This window comes from Pinus tabuliformis, chromosome 4_1, assembly GCF_031772625.1.
Source record: "Pinus tabuliformis cultivar Carrire ecotype Pingquan chromosome 4_1, CPIR1, whole genome shotgun sequence".
NCBI lineage: Eukaryota > Viridiplantae > Streptophyta > Pinopsida > Pinales > Pinaceae > Pinus > Pinus tabuliformis.
In genome coordinates, this window is record NC_142303.1 from 256,494,529 (window position 1) to 256,511,378 (window position 16,850).

The 16,850-nt window shown below is 37.3% G+C and overlaps 1 long non-coding RNA gene across 1 annotated transcript in view; it reads left to right on the forward strand.

Moving 5' to 3' along the window:
- The first annotated feature begins 1,886 nt into the window (after positions 1-1,886).
- Positions 1,887-16,850, forward strand: part of LOC149175248 (uncharacterized) — a 43,488-nt gene continuing 28,524 nt past the window's right edge. Inside the window, exon 1 of the long non-coding RNA XR_016258539.1 lies at positions 1,887-2,337. This is a non-coding gene — a long non-coding RNA (uncharacterized LOC149175248). The remainder of the gene's footprint in view (positions 2,338-16,850) is intronic.

A 16,850-nucleotide genomic window follows, 5' to 3' on the forward strand; every position in this document is an offset into this window, starting at 1 on the left:
TCATATGCATATCGTCGACACTAGTTACCTTTGCGACGACAACCGTTTGTCAACATCCAAAAGGCGGAAGACAAACACATTGCCCAATCTTGGCAGAACTATCAATGAACACAAGTTGAAAGCCAGGTACCAAACTTTCTCATTGAACGCCATGACAACCATAAACATTACCTGAACAATCTGATCCATAACCAAACACTGTCAAAACTAAACTGAATGTTGACGACGACACGGGACACTAACGATGACACTGAACTCTGACGATGACCTATGTAACTGATCTGATGAGATCCTCCTGGATCACACATTGAAACACCCTAGCACATGGCACATCTTGGTATGTTGCCTTGCCACTCTAGCACAATGTTGCATGAAGCGGGGACGAAATGGGGATGTTTTTTGGAAACGGGGACGCGGGAGCGTCATTTTCCAAAAATCTAGGAAGCGAAGTGTCTCAGAAGCGTCTACTATATATATATATATATATATATATATTGCATTTATATTAAAAAACCATCCAAAATACCAAATTAGTTGTAGAAGACATGAAAACATGCATATTTTTCCATAAATCAAGATAGATATGACATCCATTGTACATCAATGATTAATTATTCCAGCATCAACCATCTACAATCTAGATTCCTCTTCTCTTGTCTAGTCTTTGCCTCTACTTCAATTTTATAGGGATTTTAGTCAACATTGCCTAATTTTGATCAAACAACTTAATCTAAGCCTTATAATATGGTAGAGAAAGCTTAACATGCGTGATCAATGATTTTGACTTGAGTGAAGGGTTAAGCTAAATAATTTTGTATTGATTCAATTTGTTTATAAAAATGTCAACATTTCAAAAAATTCATGTAAGAAACATCATTAACATTAAAAAAAAACTAAATAGATACAAGAATAGGTTATGCATTGTGGATGGTTCCACGTCTTGACAATACTATTTTTTTCTCTCTAACCAGAATTATGATGTGACCAAAATCACGAAAGGTGTGTGCAGCTAAAAGATAGGATAATGAGGGCAATAGGAGGTAAACTCCATTCCCCTTCACCTTTGTCGAGACCTCTAGATGCACTTATAATCTATAACCCTCCTTTTACTTAACACATAATTTTGTTCTATTTTCACATCCTTTACATACCATCCCTCTAGGGGCATCCTCATAGGAAGAAATTGTGGTTGAAATATTACAACAAAAAAATGGGGCACATAATCTCTTTATAGGGTTTCAAGGGAGTAATATTGGAAAATAACCATCTTATCCCTTGTAGCCATTAAGACATTCTCAACACATAAATGAAATGAAAAATTGATAACTAGACCGAAAGATAGATCTCAAAGTTGAAGGCCAAACCCAAATAGAAAGAATCACACCATTGATTAAGCATTGATATTGAGTTTTGGTAAAATCAAGGACCTATTTTCAAGATCTTGACCTTGTTTTTAGCATTCTCAAATGGAAGGTTTAAAACCCACATTAAAAATGGGAGATTTGCACCTTAGTCTTTGCAACCTTTGTCCAAGACAAATTTATCTAATAGACTAGCTTGGATATGTTAGGTCTTGATTTCTAGAGTACCCAATCAATGTTTTTAAGGCAAACTCCCTAGCTCCAACTAAAATTTAGTCCTATTGAAAAAAAAACTTGAAAAATCCAGCTATTTGGAGACATTTTTCCTTCTTTTTAATTGATTTACAACAAACAAACCTCAGTGCCTTTGCTTTCTTATCTTTCTCTTCCAATTTCCATTTTTTTTTATTAATCATTATCATAAATGCTTTATATAAGTAAACATTGTAATCATTAACTTATATAACTTATAGAGTATATTTACCCTTAACAATAGTGATGGCCCGCATTATCCCACCCAAACCTAAAGAACTTCACTATCGGTTCTTTCCAAATCTTGCCTGGTGTTGTTCCCAAATTCAAGAGATGCGTGATAATTGCTTTTCTAAAAGGGAGGTTGGTTGAAAGGATTGTATGGGCGCACAAAAGAGGAGGAAAACAACATTGAATCACGTTATCTAGGCACTTGGTGCAGGTTCAATTCGTGTCTGCAATGGTATCACATTACAAGATTTCTTGTGGCTCAAATAAACCTGAAGTTGAGTAAAGTAAGTTGAGAGAGCATGCCCGAGGCATTTATGTGCCCCTTGTTCCCCAATTCTGCCATGCATTTGGTTGAACAACGCTTTCTTGGCCGAGTCAAGCAATGAGGAGAGGACCCGGTGGAATGATAGCGGAAGCTTTCATTTTCTTTTCAAGTGAAGATAAAAGCTGGTGCATTCTCCAGTGAATTGGTCTTTAATGGTTGGCTAGTGAGGTACTAACCCATGCAAGTACCCAATGCTCTACTCTAATATGGTTCTAATTTTCTCTTCAAAACACATTTTGCAAACTCTTACAACTCTGGGGTTCTTTGTCGAATTAGTGTAACTCAGGGCGAGCTGGTCAATATTATTATTATTTTTATTTCGGGATGGTGCGAAACGTACATGGTTATTCTGATGCCTTAATTTGAAATCAACCATTACCTTGTGATTTTGCGTGTTGAATTCTAGTGCCTTCATTTGAAATCATCCATTACCTTCCGATTTTGCATGTGCATAATGTCTGATTATGAGTAGGTTTTTCATTTCTTTCATTTTCTTCAAGTTTTATGTTATGTGGGGTCATTGATTTCATGGAACCTCCTCTGGAGCATACTTTCAACAACAGAAAACACAAACCCCTCCACCTCTGCAACAATCTAGGACTCCTAACCTAAGGACCTCTCTTTCCTTCACATCATATGAAGCTTGTGGATCGGCATACCTACGAGGGCCTAGTGAGATCTAGATCTACATCTAGGTCCTTCGTTTCTCCACTTGGGTGTTCATTTATGACCTCCAAAGAGGTACCCAAGCGAAGATCCACCTCCTGATGCAGAATGCACCTTTGTAGAGGGTCGGTTAGTAACTAAATTTCCTCTCTGCCTTGAAAGTCCCAAGTTGCTTCCATAATGTATGGATACTAGTTCCTAGCTTCACGATATCCCACCTTGCACAACAAGCATATGGCCCTCTACTTTGTGCTTCTTAGTGAATACTTGCGATGGATTTATGGCCCATGGCCTGTAAGTTTCTTCGCAATGGATGTATGGCCTCTCAGCCTTGTCTTTCTACCTACACGAGGTATGGCTATGTTTTTGGCGACCCCGAGACTTCGATCTCCAAATAATCAAGCCGATTTTTGGCCTCCCATTGGTGATTTAAGATAATCAGTTAGCTAACTCTATGGTGGATTGAATACACAATGGCACACCTTTGTAGAGGGTCGGTCAGTAATGAAATTGTTGTTGTTTTTCCCATCAACCCTCTAATAATTGTTCATTTTTCTGCTCGCCTGTACTTCAGGTTGTACAATAGCAGGAGGAGGAGGTTGAGCCACATTGGGAGCCACCACCACGTGTGGGGTGGGCTTTGTTTTCTTAGTAGACTTTGTGGGTGGTGGCGCATCCGAACCAAAAAAATACCCAAGAGAATTCTGCACCCCTCCACTCCTCACACCACTCTCCATGACTGACTGAAAACTGTCTCACTGTTTCAGATCCAAGAAACTAAAAATGGCACCTCTGCAATTTCTAGAAGATCTAGAAGAGGAGCTTTAGGCGATCCTTGAAGGCACAGGAGGTCTTCAACACATGGTAGAATTTTCCCTTTTGCAAAAGCTTGTGTAAGGCAGGAGTGATCTTACACCTATGTTAATGTCGAGGGCACACAGTTCAGCTAGAAGTATTTGTTGCTATAAAAAAAGGGATTCAAAGCATCTAGACATCAGTGTCACTCAAATGGTCCTCATTGAGATCTTTTCCTACAAACGATGTAGAAATATAACATTTTAGAGTCAAATTCCTATGGATGATTGTAACTGTGAAATTTGTCACACCAAAAACGGATTTTGTAGCCCAATGTGCGTTATTTGCAGTAAATTTGACTTTGAAGTGTATACTCATCGATGGGTGGGCTGTGATACTTGTTCCCACTAGCCACACACAAATTGTGTAATCTGTGTCAGACACATAAGCATAGGTACCAATCTTTTAACTATTTTTGGGGAAGGAGATAAGAGTTTGCAAATCCTGTAGGTTTTTTACTTGGTTTTATTTCTGGTTTTTTTTAAGTTTCTTTTGGAGAAGAGAGTTAAGCTTAGTGTCATTGACCTGGTGGATATGAAATATATCCAATTGGGACTAAAAATTATGCATTATGAGTTTCTTAAATTCCATGGTATTTAGTATGAATCTTATTTGCTGAATTTACAATTTTAGAAACAGTTGAAAAACATTGAAAGTTGAAAAACATTGAAAATTGAAATGATGTTGAAAGATTACATATATTTGTTTTATAAAGTTTGATAATTTTTTCAGTCTCTGTGTCAGATAATTTTAAGTTTGTCATATTCTATCTAGATGAACATTTAAACAAATTCCAGTACTTCCAACGTGTTAATAAATTCTAATACTGTCAATATGCCTCCTTCTTGCGATATATATAGTCATTTAAAATAGGTGTTGATTCCTTTTAATATGCATATCAGGATGTTATATGTTGACTTATTGACTGTTCTAGATATGGGAGCATGGTACAGGGTCCTCTGAAATGCTTTTCAGGTGTAGGGCCTGTAAGAGGAAATCAGAACTATTAGGGTGGGTGAAGGATGTGTTTCAGCACTATGCCCCTAATTGAGATAGGAAAGCTGTAATGTTCCCAGCTGAAATTTTCCCAATTTGCATTTAAAATTTCTGAGTTTTTACTCAGTTTCAATGAGTCTTTTAGTGAACTATTTTGTCAACACTTAGTGATTAAATTGATGTAGGTGTCCTTTTTAGCTTGCAATCAATTTGCAGTTACATAAACATGAACCAGACTTCATTCCAGTGAATAGAACAGTATGTAAGACTCAGAAAAGTAACACAAAACACTATTATGACTGATATTAAAGCAAATTGAAGGGTACACAACCACCATATTAATTTTCTATAAGGGAAAATACATGATGAGAACACAACAAAGAAACTCGACCTAATTTTCATAATATATCAGTGAAATATTAGTCATACAAGAACATTGATCCAACCTTAATACATTGATAGCATAGCTTCCCAAATGGCCATGTGCTCGGTGCTTCCATAAACAACTCGTCCCCACTTATTAGAAGCTATATAACCCCAAAAACTTGATGCCTAGGCTTCATTGAAACGTTGTCCATGATCTGATAATAATGTCCCTTCTACATGCACCTCTCGAACTCATTCTTTGCAACCCAAAATGCTGCCACAATGCATAGGTTCCACCCAATCTTAAGGAGAAAATCCATGGTCAACAAGGATGGATTTACTCAGCTAAAAAAAAAGGAAGAACTTGGCCCATGAACATGCTAACAACCACAATAAACTCACTGATATTCAGTGTGTCTTCACACCCACACACAAAGACAAAAGAGAGGCCAATGGAGGTTAAACTTGTCCAAAATGTGTGCTACAAGTAGAAATCAAGCACAACCACTTCTCTTCAATATATTCAGTCAATGGAATGAGTAACGTTCAACAAATAGTGCTCAGTTTATATGCCCAAACCCTTCTTCAAAAAAGAGGCAACACACACAGCAGATAGAAGGGAAATGTGTCCCTATTATGTAACTCACATAGCAGGGGTATTAACAAGTATTTTGGTTCACTATTATGCATTAAATGATAGCCCCAAACCAAATAGAACAAAACCTCCACACTGGAATGATATCTCGCCCTTATTCTGAGTGAACTCGACCTCCAGTTCCATAGGCAAAGCCATTAACATTCCAAGTTGTATAAGGGACTGTGTAGCAGGGGCTGCTTTCAAAATCATATCATGCAATATGTTTGCTTGTCTGCCTACTTGTTTTTCATGTCCATTGAGAACCAAATATAAATGGCCATATAGGGACACATATACTGTAAGCACAGTTACCATAGTACTAAAGTACATTCCCACAGTGGTATAGTAGCATGATCTCATTTGGAAAAAGTCAAAGCGATGTCCCAAGTTATAGATATACCACCTAAATGTTTGTTTACCATTTCCACTGCCTATCTTTGCTTCAAGGAGAGAAGTTTGATCAAGTCCTACACCACAACCTCTACCAACTTGGATGTATTCATGATTAATTACATTTCCTGGGTGTAGGGTTGGATTAAGACCAGCAAAAATATCCTCACTCAAATTGGTCACCTTTGATGCTTTGCTTACACCTCCTCTTGTGATATGAGATAAGTGATCCAGATGCCCATGGTGAAATCATACCTTAGGTGGGTTTTCTAGCAGCCACTGCCAAATGATGACATTACTAGCCTCTTTATTTGATATAATTCGAGCCAATGTTGTCTTGTTGCTCATAGAGATGTGCATTCTCAGATGAGGAATTGCATATCTACACCAACAGAGATAGAAGCACTGTAGCTTGTTGCTCTTTCAAGTAATGTACTCTCTTGTGACCCATGAAAATGAATCATACTACCACAGTAATGATTCTTTGTCCCCAGAGAGAAATTAAAGAATACATGAGATAGTTGTGGCTGCATGACTACAAAATCATTGCAGAATCTATGTTTTAAGCAAACCTCGAGTTCTATAGGCAAAGCCATTAACATTCCAAGCTGTATAAGGGATGAGGAATTGCATGTCTACACTAGCAGAGATAGAATCATTGTAGATTTTTCCTCTTCCAAGTAATGTACTCTCTTGTGACCCATGAAAATGAATTATACTACCACAATAATGAGTCTTTGTCCCCAGAGAGAAAGTAAAGAATACAGGAACTAGTTGTGGCTGCATGACTACAAAATCATTGAAAAATCTTTGTTTTAAGCAAACCTCAAGTTCCATAGGCAAAGCCATTAACATTCCAAGTTGTATTCATGATTAATTAAATTTCCTTCACATAGGGTTGCATTAAGACCAGCAAAAATATCCTCACTCAAATTGGTCACCTTTGATGCTTTTCTTACACCTCCTCTTGTGATATGAGATAAGTGATCCAGATGCCCATGGTGAAATTGTACCTTAGGTGTGTTTGCTATCAAACACTGCCAAATGGTGACATTCCTAGCCTCTTGATTTGATATAATTCGAGCCAACATTGTCTTGCTACTCATAGAGATGTGCATTCTCAGATGAGGAATCGCATACCTACACCAGCAGAGATAAAAGAACTGTAGCCTATTTCTCTTTCAAGTAATGTACTCTTGTGACCCATGAAAATGAATAATACTGCCACAGTAATGAGCTTTTGTTGCTAGAGATAAAGTAAATAATACATGATCCAGTTATGGCCGCATGACTACAAAATCATTGTAGAATCTCTGTTTTAAGCAAACCTAGAGTTCCATAGGAAAAGCCATTAAGATTCTAAGTTGTATAAGGGATTGTGTAGCAGGGTCTGCTTTCAGAACCATATCATGTAGTATGTTTGCTTGTCTGCCTACTTGTTTTTCATGTCCATTGAGAACCAAATATAAATGGCCATATAGGGACACATATATTGTAAGCATAGTTACCAAAGTACTAAAGTAAATTCCTATAGTGGTACAGTAGCATGATCTCATTTGGAAAAAGTCAAAGCAATGTCCCAAGCTATAGATATACCAACTAAATGTTTGTTTACTATTTCCACTGGATATATTTTCCTCAAGGAGAGAAGTTTGATCAAGTCCTACACCACAACCTCTACCAACTTGGATGTATTCATGATTAATTACATTTCCTTGGCATAGGGTTGGATTAAGACCAACAAAAATATCCTCACTCAAATTGGTCACCTTGGATGGTTTGCTTACACCTCCTCTTGTGATATGAGATAAGTGATCCAGATGCCCATTGTGAAATCGTACCTTAGGTGGGTTTGCTAGCAGCTACTACCAAATGGTGACATTACTAGCCTCTTGATTTGATATAATTCGAGCCAATGTTGTCTTGCTGCTCATAGAGATGTGCATTCTCAGATGAGGAATTACATATCTACACCAGCAGAGATAGATGCACTTTAGCTTGTTCCTCTTTCAAGTAATGTACTCTTTTGTGACCCATGAAAATGAATCATACTATCACAATAATGAGTCTTTGTCCCCAGAGAGAAAGTAAAGAATACAAGAGCCAGTTGTGGTTGCATGACTACAAAATCATTGCAGAATCTCTATTTTAAGCAAACCTCGAGTTCCATAGGCAAAGCCATTAACATTCCAAGTTGTATAATGGATGAGGAATTGCATATATACACTAGTAGAGATAGAAGCACTGTAGTAGGTTGCTCTTTCAAGTAATGTACTCTCTTGTGACCCATGAAAATGAATCATACTGCCACAGTAATGAGTCTTTGTCCCTAGAGAGAAAGTAAAGAATACAAGAGCCAATTGTGGCTGCATGACTACAAAATCATTGCAGAATATTTGTTTTAAGCAAACCTCTAGTTCCATAGGCAAAGCCATTAACATTCCAAGATGTATTCATGATTAATTACATTTCCTTGGTGTATGGTTGGATTAAGACCAGCAAAAATATCCTCACTCAAATTGCTCACCTTTTATGCTTTGCTTACACCTCCTCTTGTGATATGAGATAAGCGATCTAGATGCCCATGGTGAAATCGTACCTTAGGCGGGTTTTCTAGCAGCCACTACCAAATGGTGACATTACTAGCCTCTTGATTTGATATAATTTGAGCTAATGTTGTCTTGCTACTCATAGAGATGTGCATTCTCAGATGAGGAATTGCATATCTACACCAGTAGAGATAGAAGCACTGTAGCTTGTTGCTCTTTCAAGTAATGTATTGTCTTGTGACCCATGAAAATGAATCATACTACCACAGTAATGAGTCTTTGTCCCTAGAGAAAAAGTAAATAATATAGGAGCCAGTTATGCTTGCATGACTACAAAATCATTGCAGAATCTTTGTTTTAAGCAAACCTCCATTTCCATAGGAAAAACCATTAACATTCCAAGCTGTATAAGGGACTGTGTAGCAGAGGCTTCTTTCAGAACCATATCACGTAGTATGTTTTCTTGTCTGCCTACTTGTTTTTCATGTTCTTTTAGAACCAAATATAAATGACCATATAGGGACACATATACTGTAAGCACAGCTACCAGAGTATTAAAGTAGATTCCCATAGTGGTACAGTAGCGTGATCTCATTTGGAAAAAGTCAAAGTGATGTCCCAAGCTATAGATATACCAAATAAATGTCTGTTTACCATTTGCAATGTCTATCTTTGCCTCAAGGAGAGAAGTTTGATCAAGTCCTACACCATAACCTCTACCATATTGGATGTATTAATGATTAATTACATTTCCTTGGGGTAGGGTTGGATTAAGACCAACAAAAATATCCTCTCTCAAATTTGTCACTTTTGATGCTTTTCTTACACCTCCTCTTGTGATATGAGATAAGCAATCCAAATGCCCATGGTCAAATCGTACCTTAGGTAGGTTTGCTAGCAGCTGTTGTGAAATGGTGACATTACTAGCCTCTTGATTTGATATAATTCAAGCCAATGTTGTCTTGTTGCTCATAGAGGTGTGGATATTTTTGATTCATGTCAATTATTTGCAGATCTTCACTATGAGTAAAAATAATAGTAGTGTTTTGATTTTCTAGCTTCCCTTCACCAAGGATAGCATGTCCCGAAAGTTTGATGCAATTTTTTTGTGGTCCAGCTGATCCACAACCTTAACAAGGACTGAGGAATAAAACCTTGGGGACTTATCTTTCTCTCTATCTTTTTCTTGATCAACGTAAGCAATCTGTGGAGATGGATATGTAAACATAAGGCCCAAGATGTTCTTCACTCGATCATTAGAAAATCTCTTATGTGTACCATATAATTTACATGATACAATATATGTGAATTTAAGGTCTTCCACTGTTTGCAATTGTGCCCATACTGATCTCTGATTATTTTTGTGCTCATCCTGAATAGACCTTTGTACCTTGTAGACCTTTATATGCACAGATATAGGGATGAATCTCTATGAATTCGGGACAAACCTTTTAATTTCGTTGAATTCATTGAATTTTAATCTTTATGGTTGAAGTTCAATGAACCTTGTGACATAGCCTAGACTTTGTGCCATGTTCATAATAGTTGCAAGCATTCTAACTTGCCACCTTGTTAGGAAAATCTGTTGAATAATTAGATAAAACTTACACTTATTTTAGTGAACCCATTTCTTTTGTTGATTGGCTTCCTGTTATCATGGTATGTCAGTTGTACCTTGCCCTACTTGGGAGAGACTACAACCAATGACATTCAAGTTGGATTTGTTTGTCTAGTAAGCTGTGTGTGGAGGGCATCTTTTCCGCAAAAGACACCTGGTACATGCACTTGGCCTTTTGTTATAGCTCCAAATCTCACTCTTGATGTTTGTGATGCTACACTCATGGCCTAGGGCAAGCCCTCCTTCTAGACCTGGTCCAAATACTTAAAAAATAGTGTTTTACTCGCTATACGTGACATTGCCCTGAGCTAAATGCCTGTGTACGCGGGTCTGTGTATACCCAACCCGTGTATATGTCTTAAAACACTTAAAAAAATTAAATCTCTTTAATTTTGGGCGGAGATCATAGGTTTTACATGTTGATTACCTATTAGTGCCCGTGGCCTAACTGTTCCCAATGAATTCCCAACTAAAAAATTACTTTGGGAGAAGTATAAAAAGGCTTCAATGGGAAGGCCTAAGGGAGGAGAGAATAGAGAGAAAAATCACTCTGCTGAGATTATCCCTGATCAGGTCTGAAGATCCTTGTGCTTCCAACACTTCCCCCATTACAGGAAACCCTTGTTTCCTTGAGTTATGATGTATTTCCATTAGTTGAGATATCCTTGAGTGAGTCATGGAAGGAGTTTGTTGAAGGCTTGAGATTGACGAATTCGGAGGATGGTTCCGCTTGGAGCCTGCGAAAGGAAGACTCAAGTGAAATCATTCCTTACTATATTTTAGTTATCTATAATAAAAGAAACACTTGTCTTGTTCCTGATATTAATCTTCTTTATGCTTATGATATCAATGTTATGATTTACATATGAATGGTTGTTTCAATTGTATAGCTAACTACCTTTCAATATGCTATGAAGTTGATTTCCTTATGATGCTTGGTCCATATACTACTATGTTTCCTTGAATTGATTGTTTTGCAGGTTGAAGGATCGAAAGGAACTCCAAGAGGGTTTGGACCCTCGTTGGATCTACCCAAACGAAGGACCCCCAAGTGCACTTCTCTTCACGTAGTTTGTTTATATTAGTGTCATGGCTATATGGAATGCTTGTTTTTCTTTGTAGATAACCCATTCTCTGCCAGGGTATTGACCCAAGACCCTAGGGGACTTTGTCCCTCAACAAAATTGGCGACTCCACTGGGGACAACAATATTGTTGTTCCTAGTTTGGGTTTATTCAAGCCAATCAGGGCTCAGTTGTTTATTTACTTGCTGTGACTGAGTAGTTTGTTCCTGTAGGAACTTGAACTGTAAGTTTGATTAGTTTCTTTAGACCTTTTTTTGTTTTTTCTTGTGATCTGTTATATACGCATCTTGGTCAGGTTACAATCACGTATGTACACAAGTTTCACCATATGAACCCGCGTATACGCAGGTTTCTGTGGACTGAATAGCGTATACACGCAACTGTGTATTGACACAGTTGCGTATACCCTAAAATTTTCAAGATTTTTCAAATATTTTTGTTTCTAAAGATCTGTCTGCTGGTCTGAGTCTTTCCTGAACAATTACTTTTCTGTGTCAGTCTTTATTTTTACAGCAAGTTCATGATTTCAAACTCTCTCTAGTTGTGGAAAGTGTTGGTCTTGTTTTGTTTTGTTGCAAGTGTCATCATTTTTATTTAAGCACACAAGATTTCTTTCTGGGAACCTTGGCTGTCCTGGTCTTCTAGGGTAGAAAGATCGGTCTCAATCTTTGTGGCAAACCTTGTTTTGGTGATCTTTTTGTTTGCGTGTCAAAATTGCATCTTTGTGGCCATTTACTTTTCTTGCTTTTTGAAAGTTGTTGTGTGACAATTGTGAGAGTTGTCTTTCTTTATATCTTGATCGTTGTCATCAAGCTCTTTTTCGCTGTTTTTGATTGTTGAGAGCATCTTGAAACACCTATTTTGTTGAGTTTTCACCCATTTTGAGTTGATAACTTGCAAAGTGTTTTGGTTGCTTATTCTACGGTCTCAAAGTTTTCAATAGTATTTGGAGCACTTTTGAAAATTCATTTTTGTTTTTGCTTTTGAAGAAAACTTCTTGAAAACTTGGTTTTTTCTTTCTTCGGCCTTGTTTTGATTTAGTTTCTTTTTTGCGAGTGAAAGTGCATTTTTGTTTGTCTTGAAATTTGCTTTTAGTGTTTGGACGAAAACGAGCATTAGCAACTTATATTCTATCTAAACATATTAAGTGGCGAATTAGAATTGATAAACAAGTTACTTTCATTCTTTGATTTAGAGTAGTCTTAAGTTTTGCATCAGCATATACTCATTGCATTAGGATAAATTTGTGCATCTTTTAGGGCATCCATAGTTTTGTTAATTTTTGTGAGTGTGAAGCTTGAGTAAAAGAAAAGGAAAGAAAATTTTATTGCTTTCTTAGAAGTTCCTCAGAACCTAGTAGAAATTTCTTTCATCGAAGAACAAAACGAGTGCATTTTCATATAGTTTGGTTTCTATTAATTTCTTTTGCGTCAAAACACCACAAGTTTCATTTCCGCTTATCCCTTGACTTAAGAACTGCCCATTTAAAAACAAGAGCCAATTAAAATACATTAGAACCTTTTTAAAATTGTCAATTTAGACACACCAACAAGTTTTAGGATATTTTAGGGCCTTGGATTAGGCGTGTGAAGAGAAAACTCTCCAAGGCCATTCAAACTGTGAAACATAGGAGTTTGAATAGTGAGTGCAAATCCAATAGTGTTAGGAAGACCACGAAAGCTCCAGATCTGGGAGTTAAGCACGAGGGTTTTTGAAGATAAGGAAGAGAGATACCCCCTCTCCTACTTGTCGAATCTTACCTCAAGACTGTTCCGCTTGGCTTTTGACATGAGTTGGTAACCTTAGTTGCTTCTCCTAGGGATCTACATAGGTGGCTGCGGAGGGGAATCCCATGGCACCTGAGGTCGACGTTGTATCACTCTCAACGGTACTACTGGAGGGAACCCTTGCGAAGCTTGGTGGCTTGCATCAGCGCAGGCTGTTGTTATGAGGTCAGCATAACTTCCTTTGTCACCTTCACTGGTAGGTCTGGGCCGTCATTATCCCAGACTATCTTCGGAAGGCCCCTTACTTCACTTTCTTGTATTTTGGTGTCCGATCCTAATCAATCAGAGAAGAAATGCTTGGAAGTTGTTTGACTGGCTGACTTCTTTCAGAGACTTTATAGTTGAGTGCTCTTTTCTCCTTGTATATAGTTGGCTTTAGGTATTTTTGTCTAGTCACTTTTTGGACTTGATATTTTGAGTGACTGACTTACCACTCTACCGATCTTGAAAGGCTTTTGGTTGTTCTTTCGGAAGTTGTGGAATTGCCTACTTAAGGGCAAAGGTCTTGATTTTGTGTCTATCTTCCTTGAAAAGTAATTTCTACATTCCCGTAAGGGAAGGGTCTACGAATTAGTTAGATATGGCCAATATTCCTGTGGAAACCAAGCAAGGTACCCTCCCAAAATGGGATCCTTGTGCTTTTCCTTTCTTTGGAAACGTTGGTACCACCTTGATGGCCACTTAGAATATTCCTGGATTGAATGTTGGACTACTAGTTTGGCTATGGTCCACTCCGAATATTCCTAATGCTCTTGAAGCTTCTCAGTTGAATGCTTTATTTCAAGGGCAACACATGGGTGCTAATTGTTCATCTTCTTTCAAAGAAAAATATGGGATTCCTCTTTCTCCTCCTTCTTGTAATAAGAAATCTAAAAAGGGAGAAAGAGGAAGTAAAAGAAGAAGAATAATTCTATCCATTCATCATCAACCTCTACAAGTCATGTTGAAGATGAGCCTTCAGCCGCTGCAGGTCATGCTGGGGGCATAAGTCTAGTCACTACAAGTCATACTAGCACTTCATCATCAACCTCTGCTAATCATGTTGGAGATGAGCCTTCAACCCTTTTGAATTTGGTTCAATTCACTAAATTTTAAACTTTATGGTTGAAGTTCAGTGAACCTTATGACATAGCCTAGACTTTGTGCCATGTTCAATCGTTGCAAGCATTCTAACTTGCCACCCTGTTAGGAAAATCTGTTGAATAATTAGATAAAACTTACACTTATTTTAGTGAACCCACTCTTTTTTGTTGATTAGCTTCCTGTTATCATGGTATGTCAGCTGCACCTTGCCCTACTTGGGAGAGACTACAACCAATAACATTCAAGTTGGATTTGTTTGTCTAGTAGGTTGTGTGTGGAGGGTATATTTTCCACAAAAGACACCTGGTACATGCACTTGGCCCTTTGAATTTGGTTGAATTCACTAAATTTTAAACTTTATGGTTGAAGTTCAGTGAACCTTGTGACATAGCCTAGACTTTGTGCCATGTTCATAATCATTGCAAGCATTCTAACTTGCCACTCTGTTAGGAAAATTTGTTGAATAATTAGATAAAACTTACACTTATTTTAGTGAACCCACATTTTTTGTTGATTGGCTTCTTGTTATCATGATATGTCAACTGCACCTTTCCCTACTTGGGAGAGACTACAACCAATGACATTCAAGTTGGATTTGTTTGGCTAGTAGGATGTGTGTGGAGGGTATCTTTTCTGCAAAAGACACCTAGTACATGCACTTGGCCATTTGAATTTGGTTGAATTCACTAAATTTGAAACTTTATGGTTGAAGTTTAGTGAACCTTGTGACATAGCCTAGACTTTGTGCCATGTTCATAATCGTTGCAAGCATTCTAACTTTCCACTCTATTAAGGAAAATATGTTGAATAATTAGATAAAACTTACACTTATTTTAGTGAACCCACATTTTTTGTTGATTGGCTTCCTGTTATCATGATATGTCAACTGCACCTTGCCCTACTTGGGAGAGACTACAACCAATGACATTCATGTTAGATTTGTTTGGCTAGTAGGTTGTGTGTGGAGGGTATCTTTTCTGCAAAAGGCACCTAGTACATGCACTTGGCCTTGACTGCTAATATGTGTGGTGGCACACCCACAAGCATGAGCACAAACATAAGTGTGTGCCATTGCTGAGACTTGAACCATGGTGGGGGTCATATGCAGTGCACCACTTAGACTGATCTAGCATACCACCATATTGACAAAACCCACTTAGGTAACTTCGAACTTAGTGTAGCTGTGTATAAAGGTAAACTGTGTAGCATTATATAATATCCCTTTGATTACAAAAAAATCGCTGACTATGGTAAAGATAGAAGAAACATTGCTCATAAAAGAATACAAATAAATGTAATTTATAAATTTATCTCGAAGTTACTCAGTAAAGGCCACCCTTCATTCATTGGTAAGTAAAAGTTGAAACCATTATAGGTAAATTACCATTTGGTAGTCAAATTCAGTAAATTATTCTCAAATATGTCCCTTACACAGGATTTGAGGCACTGTAAAAGATGGTAGATTGTGAATAAGGGGTCGTGGCCAAGAAAATCCCATAATCACTAAGGTACACATGAGGCTTTTAAGTATCCTTTGGGAGATGAATGCAGCACATGAGGTCTTTCAGGGTTTTTCTAACTGATTAGAGCCCTCTATTTCTTTCATTAACGATAGCTTATATGTTTTTGGAATATTACGAAAATGCTTGAGAGATTTTATTTGCAATTTTTCTTGAAATCGGTAGGGATTACAATTCCCAACTCATGAGAGGGAGCACTTTGGGTTAGAGCCTTGTTTTTTTGTCAACTAAGATCCACCAGTAATGTTAGCATGTTTGTGTTTGGAGTTCAAATTGTGAGAATCATCTTATTTTTTGTGGCATTCAGGCTTGCTATGATGGTATCTCTGGGGATAGAACTGATGTCAAGGAAAAATTTAAGGAAGCCATCAACTTTTAATTTCTAAAAAATAAATATAGGAACAAGGCATAGAATAAATTTGAATATTAATTATTGGTGAGCATGTAAAATAATGACAAATATTAATGCATTGGAGCGTTAATGGATTTGGAGTTGTTTTCCTATGGCATCTTCGATAGTCTATAGTAGTTATAGTTGGATTACCAATTAAACCTATTACACCCAACTTAAAATTGACAAGCCACTAGAAGAGTATTTCATAATCTTGTTGATTATTTCTTCCCATGAAACATAAAATGTGACGTATTCTTTAAATTAACATTTCTTTATTTTTGTGGTAAATTTTGTAGTGACCTAGGGTGATTTTTATTCCTTCCTAGGGCTTTAATTCTAGGGGTTTCAATAGAAATTCGATAGATCTTTACACAACAACAGATATCACTTTACAAACACAAAATATTCTAGTCAATGGTAATATGATCTCTCGATGGCACAATACACATAATTGACTTGTTCAACAACCAATAGCTATTCCACCAATATTTCACAACATTGCCTGTTAATTTTATTTATTTTTTTACTAGTCGAATTGTACTCTTCTACAACTTGCATAACCTGTACTAATCTGCGTAATTCTCTGTGGAAAGAGAAACTGTAGTTCAGGATCACTTTGCAGATGTATTCTTGCTTCACTGAAACCTCAAGAAAGCTTTCACCAAATCTCAGCAATACATAATTTGCCTCAGGGAATGTGGTGGAGTTCCACATAAACTGATAAAGTGCCTTGAA